This window comes from Macaca mulatta, chromosome 8 (assembly GCF_049350105.2).
Source record: "Macaca mulatta isolate MMU2019108-1 chromosome 8, T2T-MMU8v2.0, whole genome shotgun sequence".
In the NCBI taxonomy this organism is placed as follows: Eukaryota; Metazoa; Chordata; class Mammalia; order Primates; family Cercopithecidae; genus Macaca; species Macaca mulatta.
In genome coordinates, this window is record NC_133413.1 from 148,231,250 (window position 1) to 148,245,683 (window position 14,434).

Below are 14,434 nucleotides of genomic sequence, written 5' to 3' on the forward strand. Positions count from 1 at the left end.
ATCATTCTGCCCTGGCCCCTCCCAAATCTCATGTATTCACATTTCAAAGCCAATCATGCCTTTCCAATAGTTCCCCAAAGTTTTAACTCATTTCAGCATTAACTCAAAAGTCCACAATCCAAACTGTCATCTGAGACAAATCACCTCTGCCTATGAGCTTGTAAAATCAAAAGCAAGTTAGTTACTTCGTAAATACAATGGGGGTACAGGCATTGTTGGGTAAATACAACTATTCCAAATGGGAAAAATTGGCCTAAACAAAGGGGCTACAGGCCCTATGCAAATCCAAAATCCAGTGGGGAAGTCAAATCTTAAAACTCCAAAATGATCTCCTTTGACTCCATGTCTCACATAGAGGTCATACTGATGCAAGAGGTGGGTTCTCATGGTTTTGGGCAGCTTCAACCCTGTGGTTTAGCAGAGTATAGCCCCCTCCTGACTGTTTTCACAGGCTGGTGTTGTGTCTGTGGCTTTTCCAGGCACATGGTGCAAGTTGTCAGTGGATCTACCATTCGGGGATCTGGAGGAAGGTGGCCCTTTTCTCACAGCTCCACTAGCCAGTGCCCCAGTAGGGACCCTGTTTGAGGGCTCTGACCCCACTCCTTTCTGCACTGCCCTCACAGAAGTTCTCCATGAGGACCCCGCCCCTGCAGCAAACTTCTGCCTGGCCATCCAGGCATTTCCATACATTCTCTGAAATCTAGGGGGAGAATCCCAAACCTCTGTTCTTGACTTCTGTGCACCCACAGGCTCAACACCATGTGGAAGCTGCCAAGGCTTGGGGGCTTCCTCCCTCTGAAGCAACAGCCCAAGCTGTACCTTGGCCTCTTTCAACCACAGCTAGAGTGGCTGGACTGCACACAGCACAGGGACCCTGGACCTGGCCCAGGAAACCATGTTTTCCTCCTAGACTTTCAGGCCTGTGATAGGAGGGGCTGCTGTGAAGACTTCTGACATGCCTGAAGACATTTTCCCCATTGTCTTGGGGGTTAACATTTAGCTCTTCATTATTTATGCAAATTTCTATAGCCAGCTTCAATGTCTCCTCAGAAAATGGTATTTTCTTTTCTATCACATTATCAGGGTGCAAATTTTCAGAACTTTTATGCTGTGCTTCCCTTATAAACCTGAATGCATTTAACAGCACCCAAGTCACCTCTTGAATTCTTTGCTGCTTAGAAATTTCTTCTGCCAGATACCCTAAACCATCTTTCTCAAGTTTAAAGTTCCATAAATCTCTAGGGCAGGGGAAAAATGCAACCAGTTTCTTTGCTAAAACATAACAAGAGTTACCTTTGCTCCAGTTCGCAACAAGTTCCTCATCTCCATCCAAGACCACCTGAGCCTGGATTTCATTGTCTATATCATTATCAGCATTTTGGTCAAAGTCATTCAGCAAGTCTCTAGGAAGTTCCAAACTTTCCCACATTTTCCTGTCTTGTTCTGAGCCCTCCAAACCATTCCAACCTCTGCCTGTTACCTAGTTCCAAAGTCACTTCCACATTTTTGGGTATCTTTTCAACAGCGCCCCACTCTACTGATACCAATTTACTGTATTAGTCCATTTTCACACTGCTGATAAAAGCATAACTAAGACTGGGTAATTTACAAAAGAAGGAAATTTAATGAGCTTACAGTTCCATGTGGCTGCAGAGGCCTCACAATCATGGCAGAAGGCAAGGAGGAGCAAGTCACATCTTACATGGATGGCAGCAGGCAAAGAGAGAGAACTTGTGCAGGGAAACTCTCATTTTTAAAATAATTAAATCTCATGAGACTTATTCACTATCACCAGAATAGCACAGGAAAGACCCACCCCCACAATTCAATTATCTCCCACTGGGTCCCTCCCATAACACATGGGAATTATGAAAGCTACAAGATGAGATGTGTGTGGCGACACAGAGCCAAACCATATCAGTCCCGATGGAAGGAAGCCATTTTAACAGGCATGATGACTAATTATCACAATAATTCTTCCAAGAGAAAGAGTAAGCTTATTTGTTTGTTTGTTGATTTGTCTCTTTGTTTATTTTTCCTGAGAGTTATCTAGCACATCATGACTGCTTCCTATTCTGATACACCAAAATGAAAAATAAAAGCAAAAGGAATATGCAAAAACTTGAGGTGGGGTGAAGGAATGTAGAAACTTCATAAGATTTTTTTAAAAAAACAGAAATCTCACTGCCAAGCAAAGCAAGGAAAAATATTTTAAAACAAAACTATATCAGGCAAAGTAATTGTAGTTCCTTTGATGATTATCCAAGGAGAATATTTTATTCTTTCTTGTTTATGTGGTTTCAGGCTGTTTTTTGCAAACTGATGGTTTTGACTGCATGGAAAATTCAATTAAACAAGTGATTCATCTTTCCTTTACAAAAAATCCTGACTGGCCATTGTATTCATCAGGGCTTTTCAGAGAAACAGATAGAAAGAAAGATAGATTGATAGATCAATAGATCGATAGATATCTAACAGATCTATCTCCTATCTATCTATCTATCTATCTATCTATCTATCTATCTATCTATTGATCTTGTTAGTATTCCCTGCCTAGATAAATAGGGCCATCTATCTATCTATCTATCTATTTGTCCATCTATTCATCTATCTATCCATCTATCTGTTGATATGGTAAGGGACAGAAAGAAAGATAGACAGATTATGTGGATTGGCTGATGTGATTATATGGAGGCTTGAGAAGTACCACAATCTACTGTCTGTAAACTGGAAAACCAGGAAAGTCGGTGGTATCATTTAGTCCACATCTTTTCAAAAGCCCTGGAAACCAGGGAAACTGAGGATATAAATCCAAGTCTGATGACAGGAGAAGATGACATGAGATGTCTCAACTCAGGCAACCAGGTAGGAAGCAAAAATGGGTTGCAATGTCCCTTCCATTACCTTTCATTCCATTCAGACCCTCAACAAATTAGATACCCACCACACTGAAAAAGTCAATCTACTTTATTGATTTCACTGATTTGAATGTTCATCTCATCTTGAAACACCCTCATAGGCACACTCAGAAATAATGTTTAATCTGAGCACTCCATGGCCAGCTAAATTGACATGTAAAATTAACCATCAAATTAACAGCTAAGCTTTTTGTTTATGTTCACCAAAACTGATGGCCTACTTGGTGATTGTGTATGCTAAGAGTTTCTTGTAAGAATTCCACTGCAGAATTATTACTTACAGTCATCTTTTCTGAATGGATGAAGCTGAAAGACTTGCATTATTATCCTGAACAGATAAGAAATGGTATGTGACATAGATAAGTTAGCTGGCTTTTCTAGGTCTCTGTTAATGAAATAGAAATAAGATCAGTTCTTCTTTTTTCTAACTCCATGTTTATCTCTTGCCACCAGCATCTAACCCTTTTGGAAAAAGAGGTTTTCGTTTCAGCATTTACTGAGGCCAGTAAGTCACTCTGTCCTGACATGGATGGTAGACTTTGTCTGTCCATGGTTAGAAAACTTAGTAGGTTCGTGGTAGAGAACATAGAGTGTGTCCAAGTCAGTCTGATGCAGTCTAATTTCTTCTGGCTTCTTTAAGAAACTCTACGTCAGGATTAACCCTTGGAAAAATATGCAAAGGTATAAATTCACTGAGAGAAATAAGCATTGAACTACCATGAAAGAAAATCTGTGACCATGTCAGCTTCCTTACTGTATGAGAATCACTCTCTTCTTCCCTATTGGAAATATTGTTCATTACTATTACAGAAATGGATGATTAAAAATATGATTTTATTCTTTCTACAGCCCTAGCATTGCATATAGTACCTGGCACAGAGTATGTCCCAGTAAATATGGTTGTTGAACAACTGTTGACTTTGTAAACAACTTAGCAATAGAGCTTATGAAATGAATTATATGTCCAGAGATATCCAAAGAAAAGAGAAGGTGGGAAGGGTCAAATTATAACCTGAGTCAGGAAGGAGGGTTGATTTCTCACTGGGGTGAAGGAATGCCGGTGATCTTTACTCTACAGATTACAGATTACCTGAGAACAACAAGAAGAACAACAATGAGAACATCTCATTTTTGGAATTGTCCTTGTTGGAAATGTAGTAGGTATGAGGAATAACTGGGACTACTATTTATTGTGGCCTTGCTAGATGCTGCTGTTGTGCTGTTGCATGGAAACACACATAAGACTGGTGTTTGCAGGTGGCTATTGGAATAAGCTGATCTATGGCAGTCAAATCACAGGTGAAGAGAAGCTCTGACCTCCTCTCTAATCTGCTCCTCTCCTGTGTCTGTGAGTCCATTCTGATGAAACAGATGTACTTGTAAAAGGGTCACATTTCATCTTCTCCTGTCTGTCTAAGTCTTTGTTTATATCCTAAATATCAATGTGATCTTCCATATTTGTGGTTTGGTCATCCATTTCTTTTCTGATCCAAAAATGCTCATTTTTAGAGCATTCTATTTAGGACCTTTTACATCCACAGCCCACATCAATAGGCCAACTGTCATACAACACACCACAGTTGAGCACAGTTGCCAAATTAGCACTGACCTAGAGGTCCTAAGACCTGCCCATGATATGTAGAAATAAAGATTTACTCCCCAACCCATCTCTTCTCCCTCCACTTTCATGCACACACACACACACACACACACACACACACACACAAGCCATCGCCATAATTCATGAACTCAAGAATGTTTGTTTTTACCAGGACTCCCAAATCCCTCAAAAGCACCAGACTCTAGAAACACCATTTAATTTTGGCCTCTGACTATCAACCCTACTTACTTCTCCACAGGAAAAGATATCCCCAAGCTCACTATTTAAATTATTGCACCTCATTTTTGGATGTAATATGGCAATATCTGCAGTCTCTAGTGTTGTTCATGGTCCCTGTTTTAGTTTGTTTCCAAAGCAGACACTTACTATAACAACAATAACAATTAACCAATATTAGCTGGTGCTTTGATGTTTGCTGTCTGAAAAATCAGTGTTTCCACTGAAATAATTATGTTCTCTTTAAAACAATTTCATTTCACAACTAGGAAATCATAGATGCAGAGAGGTGAGGCAATTTGTACAAAATCATATGGTCATTCAGTAACAAAATCCACCCTTAGACAAAAATCATCTGCCTCCAAAATTATATTTCTATTATCACAGAACATCCTGTCTGCTGGCAGGAACTTCAGTAGAAATCAATTGACCAGCCTCAAATCATGTCAATTGTAATTTCGGTGTTTATTTCCGCACTTAGTAATAAAAGGCAGCAAAGCAAGAGTGAGTATCTCTGCGCAGACCATGTAGAGTAAAAAGCAACATCAAACTCACCAAAGAATTCAGACGAGACCACACCTGGGCACTTTCTTGAATGACTATCACTGACTATCATCAGTTTCTTACTCAGGTGGGATGCACAGATGTAACAGATTGCAATGTGTATCCTTCATCATGTTTACAAAGAAGTTTGTGGACTAGATCGTTTTTAGTTTTTGACACTCTTCCCCTTTATTGCTGGCTTGTAAACTTACATTTCCACTAAGATGAAATACCCATTTCTCTAGGACTCTTTGCCTCTTCACCAACCCTTCCCATGTGAAGATACAGTTAACCAAGCCCTTCTTTTTGTTTCTACTCTCCTTTCCATAGCTGTCTCTAATTATTGTTTGCCATGCGATGCTGAAGGCATTTATTTAATCTGATTTCTCTTGAAACCATGCTTCTTGAAGGTAGGATCCATTCTGATTTAGCCTTCTACTTTTTGACATAAAGTGTCGATAAATTTGCAGATGTCTGGTATTGATAATTAGGAGGTTAAATTATTCAGACAAACAAAAACTTTACAATCTGTTCCTCCTCCACTATGTTAGCAGAAGTTTCCCTAAATAAAAAAAAGTCAGTGTTTATTTATTTGCAGAATTGCCTTCCCTTTTGTTTTACTCTCTGCCTCAGGAAAATGTTTGAAATAAACACAAATACTCCAGCATCTCCTTATAAGTCAGTCCCTCTGATAAATGAATATTTAAATAAATTTCTATCACAGGCTGAATAAGGACCCCCAATGATGTCCATGTCCTAATTTCTGGAACCTGAGAATGTGTTAGCATATATGTTAAAAAAAAAAAAAAAAAAAGACTTTGTAGATGTGACCAAGTTAAGGATCTTGAGATCAGATATGATCCTGATTATCCTGATGACCACAGTGTAATCATAATGGTCCTTCGAAGACAGAGGCAGGAGGGTCAGGGTAACAGCAAGAGACATAAGATTGGAAGTAGTTTGGAGAGACTCAAGGGTGGAGCTATTATATAGGGAGTCTCTAGAAGGTCAAAAAGCGAAGGAAACAGATTCTTCACTAAGAGCCTCTAGAACAAATCAGCCCTGTAAACACCTTGACTTTAGCCCACTGACAGGGTTTGGCTTTATGTACCCACCTAAATTTCATCTCGAACTGTAACCCCTACGTGTCAAGGGAGGGATCCTGTGGGAGGTGATTGGATCATGGGGGCAGTTTTCCCATGCTGTTCTCTTGATAATGAGTTCTCAGGAGACCCGACAGTTTGAAAGTGGCACTTTCCCCTTCTCCCTCTCTCTCTCCTGCCGCCATGTAAGACATTCCTTGCTTCCTGTTATAGTTTGGCCGTGGCCCCACCCAAATCTCATCTTGAATTGTAGTTCCCGCTGGGTGTGGTGGCTCATGCCTGTAATCCTAGCACTTTGGGAGGCCAAGGTAGGTGGATCACCTTAGGTCAGGAGTTAGAGACCAGCCTGGCAATCATGGTGAAACCCCATCTCTACTAAAAATTAGCTGGGCCTGGTGGTGCATGCCTGTAATCCCAGCTACTCAGGAGGCTAGGGCAGGAGAATCTCTTGAACCTGGGAGGTGGAGTTTGCAGTGAGCTGAGGTAGTGCCACTGCACTCCAACCAGGGCAACAGAGTGAGACTCCTTCTTAAAAAAAAACAAAAAAAATTGTAGTTCCCATAATCCCCATGTGTGGTGGGAGGAACCCCATGGGGTGGTTTTCCCCATGCTATTCTGATGATAGTGAGTAATTCTCACAAGATGTAATGGTTATATAAAGGGCTTCCTCGTTTGTTGGATATTCATTCTCTCTCCTGCCACCTTGTGAAGAGGTGCCTTCTTCCATGATTCTGAGTTTCCTGAGGCCTCCCAACCCATGCAGAACTGTGAGTCAATTAAACCTCTTTTCTTTATAAATTATATGCAGTCTCAGGTATTTCTTCATAGTAGCATGAAAATGGACTAAAACACTTCCCCTTTGCCTTCCGCCATGATTGTAAATTTTCTGAGGCCTCCCCAAGCATTAGGGACTATGAGTCAATTAAACCTCTTTTCTTTATAAATTACCCAGTCTCAGGTATTCTTTATAGCACTGTGAAAATGGTTTAATACACCCACTCAGGCTGATTTTGGATGGCTGATACCCAGAATTTTAAGGTGATACATTTTTGCCATGTTCAGCCGCTAAGTTTGTAGTAATTTGTTCTGCTGTAGTAGTCATAGAAAATTAATGCACTCCCTTTTCAAAGCACAGTATTGTCCCTAATAACAGAGTTGAAAAACACGGGATACTGAAAAAAATGAAATGACTCCCTATCTAACATATTGATAGATCCCAGCTCCCTTTCCTTATATGGACACCCTCATCGTGTAAAGGACTGGGGTGCAATTGGGAGGCACCTATGATATTTTATCTTTTAAATGTCATGGACTTCTTTCTAACTCAGGTTTGGATGAAGGCAATGCCTATTTTCTATGATAAACGGAATAACATGGGTCAACAAGATTTTCACATGTGCACTGGCTAGTGTTCTATCTAGTTTTTAAATAGATGGCTAATTTTGGTCATCCACAGTACTGACTTTTAAAAGGTAGGGGGCCAGGTGCAGTGGCTCACGTCTGTAATCCCAGCACTTTGGGAGGCCGAGGTGGGCAGATCACCTGAGGTCAAGAATTCAAGACCAGCCTAACCAACATGGTGAAACCCCATCTCTACTAAAAAAATACAAAAATTAGCTCGGCGTGGTGGTGGGTGCCTGTAATTCCAGCTACTAAGGAGACTGAGGCAGGGAGAACAATTGCTTGAACCCTGCAGTCAGAGGTTGCAGTGAGCTGAGATGGTGCCACTGTCCTCCAGCCTAGGTCACAGAGTGACAGAGTGAGACTCTATCTAAAAAAAAAAAAAAAAAATTGGGGGGGCACCATGTCGTAGTAGCCTTAACATTACCCATCCCAGCTTTCCCAGTACTATCCTTTTATTTTATTCCACTTCCTTTCCTTTTCCTTATATTAGATCTCCAGGAGAGGAAGTTGTCAGGGCTCTGTTCACACACACCACTTGTGCCAGCCTAGAGAGCAAAAGGGTATTGACAAATTCCACAGACTGTTGGGGAAAAGGACTTGCCTCACTTCACTCCCGCCCTCGCAATGGTGGTGAGCATGATTCCCTGCCAAGCAATTAACATTTCAGACTCATTTTCTCGACTTCATAAAACCTTTCATTTCTGATCTTTTATTTGGGCCATGTTTTACTTTTCATAATACATTTTTCATAATTTATCATTCATTTACATTTCAATTAAAGATGCTGGCTGTTTGTAAAAAGCTACCCTGATGGAAGAGTGTGAACTAAATTATTGAAGTTGCTATAATCTGCAGTTCCATTACCACCTCATTTACCCTAATGACACTAGAAAGATTGTTGCCTTCAATATAGCTCACCCCAGTAACAGAAATTCCCTCTGGAGTTCAACACACTGAGGCTACAGATACTTGCATGTGCTGTTGGATACGTTAATGAGGCAGTTGCTGGCTGGACCTCACCCTAGGAATCTTCATCCATGAGAGTCTCAAGTGGATATAAAACTGTTTCCAGAGCCTTCCAAGAAGATGCCCACAGGCTTGAATAATGAACATTTAACAAGAAAGCCATTGGATTACCATCACTATATTATTAATTCCCTGGTCTCCTTTGGCACCCATTTTACACATATTATTTTGCTTTAAGCTGGGGAGAGAGGATGGGCAGAAAGGCACTAATGTATTCTCAGCACCTACTGTGAAATAGAGAGTTCTGCAGGCTTCTGCATTTCATCCCCCAAGAGTTCTTAAGCTACTGGGAAAAACTGTCATGTAAGCAAATAAGTAAAATGTAAATTAGAAAAGGGAAGAATGGAAGGAAGAAACATTTATTGAGTTTCTAATATATTTGATGCAATTTACAAATGTACTTTTTTCTAATATTTCCTGCCTAACCTTATGCTTTGCACTTGATTAACAACAGATAAAAAGAATAGCTGATCATTATTGCAAATGTGTTATGCATTCATATAGCAGATGCTGCTGGTGGCCTGCTCACGCCCTTTCATCATGACCTTTTCAGTGTACAATGACCCTACTTCCAAGGAACAGCATCTGCATTTCTTTGCCTAAGGGATTTCTTTAGTTGTCAGAGCCCAGTTTGCCAACCTTAGTGATAAGCCAAAGGTCCTACAGAATTAATATACAGCTTTCTCATCCACAGGCTAATGAAATGTGGGATGTAAACACCCCATTGTCCTCACCTCTCAGTAGGACTAACCCTGCATGTCTTGTACACATGGGGTTTAGCTCCCATTACACGCAGTGTTAGTTGTCTGAGAAGTCACCTTGTATCGACTTCCTTCCTACACCTGCCTTACCACTCACCTGTAGGTGTTTTGTAGTGTCACCTGTTCAATAAACTATTTGCACTTAAGTCCTTGTTCCTGGTCTACTGCTGTGGCCTAGATATGCTCTTCTGAAATTCTTCATAAGAAATTCAATCCTGCCCCTAAACGCTAACTGGGAATCTGGATTCATGGTCCCTGGATACGTTCAGACAGGCTACCCAAGTATTACCTGATTGTATTTCTGCTTATTTTACTTTCAAACCTTGTTCGTTTTTATGCTTTTAGAATGTTTTAGTGAGTTGCATTGTCTCCCCTAAAAGGTATATCTATGCAGAACCTCAGGATATGACCTTATTTGAAATAAGCATCTTTGCAGACATAATTTAGGATCTCAATATGCGATTACCTTGTATTAGGGCAATAAAATCTAAATTCAGTGATGAATATCCCTGTAAGATGCAGAAAATGGAAGAAAGATCATGTGAAAATGAAGATAGAGATTAGAGTTATGCTGCCACATGCCAAGGAACGTGAGTGGCCAGCAGCCAGCAGAATTTAGAGAGATGTGGAACAGATTCTTCCTTAAAGCCTGCAAAAGGCACCAATTCTGTTGACACCTTGATGTCAGAATTCCAGCATTCAGAATTGTGAAAGAGTAAATTGCTGCTGTTTTTAGCCACACAGTTTCTAGTGATGCATTGTGGAAGTCCTACAAAAGTAATACAGATGTCACCTGTATTTTTCAAGACTCTACAGAGAAACGGAATGAATAGCATACATATGTATGTATACTACTGGACATATATATATCTTCAAATTATTGATTTACTTATTATAGGAATTGGCTTATGTGATCATGGAGGCTGAGTTGTCTCATAATCTGCCATGTGCAAGCTGAAGAACCAGTACAGCCAGTGTTCTAATTCAGTCTGAGCCTGAAGGCTGAAGAACCAGGAGTGCTGATATTCACAGGCAGGAGAAGGTGGGGGGCCCAGCTCAGAGCTAGTTAATGCACCCCTTCCTGGCCCTTTTGTTCTATGCAGACCCTCAACAGACTGATGCCCACACACCACAGTGAGGTATAATTTCCTTACTCAGTCTACTGATTTAACTGCTAATGTTGTTCAAAAATCACCTCACAAACACACCCAGAAATAATGTTTTACCAGCCATCTAAGCACTCCTTTGCCCAGGCAAGTAGACACAAAAAATTAACCATCAAATCCATTGACTTCTTACTGGACTGCCTTTTTCCCACTCCTCTACTGTTCCCACACTGCTATAAAAACATACCTGAGACTTGGCAATTTCTTAAAAAAAAAAAAAAAAAAAAGGAGGTTTAATGGACTCACAGTTCCACATGGCTGGGAAGGCCTCACAGTCATGGCGGAAGGTGAAGGAGGAGCAAAGGCACATCTTACATGGTGGCAGGCAAGAGAGTGTGTGCAGGGGAACTGCTCTTTCTAAAACCATCAGATCTCATGAGACTTATTCACTATCATGACAACAGCATGGGAAAAACCTGCCCCCATGATTCAATTACCTCCCACCGGGTCCCTCCCACAACACGTGGGGATTATGGGAACCACAATTCAAGATGAGACTTGGGTGGGGACACTGGCAAACCATATCACCCACTATCCATTTCCATATCAGATCTGTGAGTACACCCCAGTTTTAAATGCCTATGTATACAAATTAAAATTATCTCAAGGTAAGGAAGTCCCTGTCCTGGGCCACCCTCCATGAACTGGGCTTATTCCATTTAAAAATAATTCCCTGTAGCTTCTTACCCCAAGCTTTAATGTTCATGCAGACAGTTACTTTAAGACTTTGGATTTGTATTTCTTACTGAGCACTCTCATTCTCACCTTTTTTCATGGACCTTGGCTTATATCCATTCTGTTAGTCTTTCCATAACTCCCATCCTTATATTCATTGTCCATTCAAGGTCAAATCCTAGTCCTAGCCTTCCCATTGACAAGGGCCACAAGGTTTAGAGACCTCCTGCCCATCTTAGTGTAACTTCCTCTTCATTGTCTGTAAGTTGTGTATTACCCAGAATGACTTCCCCCTTTCCGTTCTCCACCTCCCTAATCCAATGAAAAGGGGAATAGCCAAGATACTCTGTAAGTCCTGATATTTAATAAGGTGATTACACAATATGAAGGCATCATTGATTAAATATCTGCTGAATGAAGAAAATAATAGGTAGTTACTGTTGAATAAGTGAAGATTATATGAATAAATAAATAAATAAATACTAAATCAATGAAAGTTTAAGTATGGGTAAATAAATCCATGTATAAGTTAACAAATGAATGTTTTTGAGCATTCGGTATACTTTTAAGTCAAGAGAGAGCAAGTTTTTAAAGATAGAATTTAAAAATATCTATGTTGAAAACTAAATCACCAATGTAATGGAATTGGGTAGGGCTTCTAGGAAGCAATTAGCTCACGAGGGTGAGTCTCTCATGAACGGGATTAAAGCCCTTATCAAATTGGTCCTGGAGAGCTCTCTTGCCTTTCTCTGCCCTGTAATAGTACTGTGAAAAGACAGCCTTCACCAGACATTGAATCTGTGGTGCCTCGATCTTGGACATCCCAGCCTCCAGAACTGTTAGAAAAAAAAGAAATTATTGTTTATAAGTCAACCAGTTTACTATCTTTTGTTTTAACGTCTTGAACACTAAGATAAGTACTTCTAGCTTGGCCGTGTGCATTCTTTTACCCACAACAATGAAGTGGATATTCCTTACTCAATCTACTAATTTTTTTTTTCTTTTTTTTTTTTTGAGATGGAGTCTCACTCTGTTGCCCAGGCTGGATTACATTGGCGTGATCTCTTGGCTCACTGCAAGCTCCACCTCCTGGGTTCACGCCATTCTCCTGCCTCAGCCTCCTGAGTAGCTGGGACTACAGGCACCCACCACCACGCCCGGCTAATTTTTTTTTATTTTTAGTATAGACAGGGTTTCATCATGTTAGCCAAGCTGGTCTCGATCTCCTGACCTCGTGATCTGCCTGCCTCAGCCTCCCAAAGTGCTGGGATTACAGGTGTGAGCCACTGCACCCTGCCTACTCAGTCTACTGATTTAACTGCTGATGTCATCCAAAACCTGCCTCACAAACACACCCAGATAAAATATTTTAGCCTAACAAGGCTAAAGTTATTATAGTCATTGAAATATGTCCAAGGTAAAATTTAGATAAAAAATATATTTACACAAATATAATTAATGAATATGTTTAAATATAAAAAGACTGATGCCAAATATTGCTTATTGTTTACACACAGTTTATGTTTTATTGTTTGATTTTTATCAGAAAACATATAGCAGAAAATTAATCTTATTGGTGTCTAGAATGTGTATTCAACATATTTTTATTTTGAGCTCATCTGCCCAGTACAATGGGTGGTAATTTGGTTATTATTTTTATGTTATAAAGTTACTAATACCAGACGTTCATTTCTCTGGACGATCTCAAACACAAAACGTATTATTGATGAAAACAAAAATGTTTTACAATTACATATCCCCTATTCAATAAACTTTAGATTCCTTTAAAAATCACATCACTCTAGTATTTCCCAGGGAGGGAAGTTAGTTACTGTTTCTCTTATTGAAAAAGCAAACTAAATTCAGATTTTGAACATTGAATACATAATCAGATTGAATAAAAATTAATATACATTGCAATATGGTGAAAATGTCATAGAAGAGTGGAATCAGAATGCATTTAGAATAAATTTCATATAATTTGCTCATGTTCAAGGTAACATAATTTAAGTTCAAAAGTATAACAACTTGGGACCAATCAGGAGACAGACACCACGTAGTGGCTTAAATAAGGGAAGATGAAAATAAATAATTAGAAAGCTATGACAAAAGAGTAACTACAGGAATAAAAAATAAATCCATAATATAGTGCTCTCCAGTTGAGGGAGAGCACCAAGGGAAAAATAATTTGAGGAGGACCCTCTCCAATGCTGGGCTACAGGCCACATCGCAGCAGGTTCAGTGACATCCCACTGGATGACTGAGAGACCTTCGTTGCCCAAACCAGTGCATGTTCATGGTTACTGGACAAGGAGCTAGTGGGCGGGTACAGAGAGGAAGAGGGAGCCACAGCGGGCAGAAAACCTGGGGTAATTGTGAGTGTTAGCCGGGCCACAGAAGGCAAACTAGTGGGATGGGTGAGCCAAGGGAATTGGGATATGAGCAGGGATGAAAGGCCTGAAAGGTATAGTTGCTGAGTTGAGAGGGCCATGGTTAGGTGAATATCAGGTCAGTCTGGGGCTGGGAGGTCACCGAAGGACTGTGTATTAGGGCACAGGGCTGCTGCGGAGTGCAACCAAATGCTCTCATACTCACCACTGACCACCAGCAAGAGAAGCCCTCTCTCCCTCAATGTCTGTCAAACACTCTCCACTGCAAAAGTTAACATCACGCTGGCAGTACAAGAGGAATTGTTAAAGGAGCATGCCCATTGCCTCTGAGAACATATTAGAGGGTGAATTTGAAACTGAGAGACAATAAATTGAAAGCAGGCAAAGAAAGTAGATATGGTTTGCCCACAATCATGCAGTGCCTAGTGGCATAGTCAGGATGAGAATGAGGACTCTTGTCCCTTACCCCAGAGCTTTTTGTCACTATGATGAACTTCTCTCTATCTCAGTCAAGTATATCTATGAAGTGGAAAAGAAGATGTAAGGGCAGAGGTATTTGTTAAATGCCTACTTCGTCCCAACGGCTTCACATTAATTACGTCACTTAACTG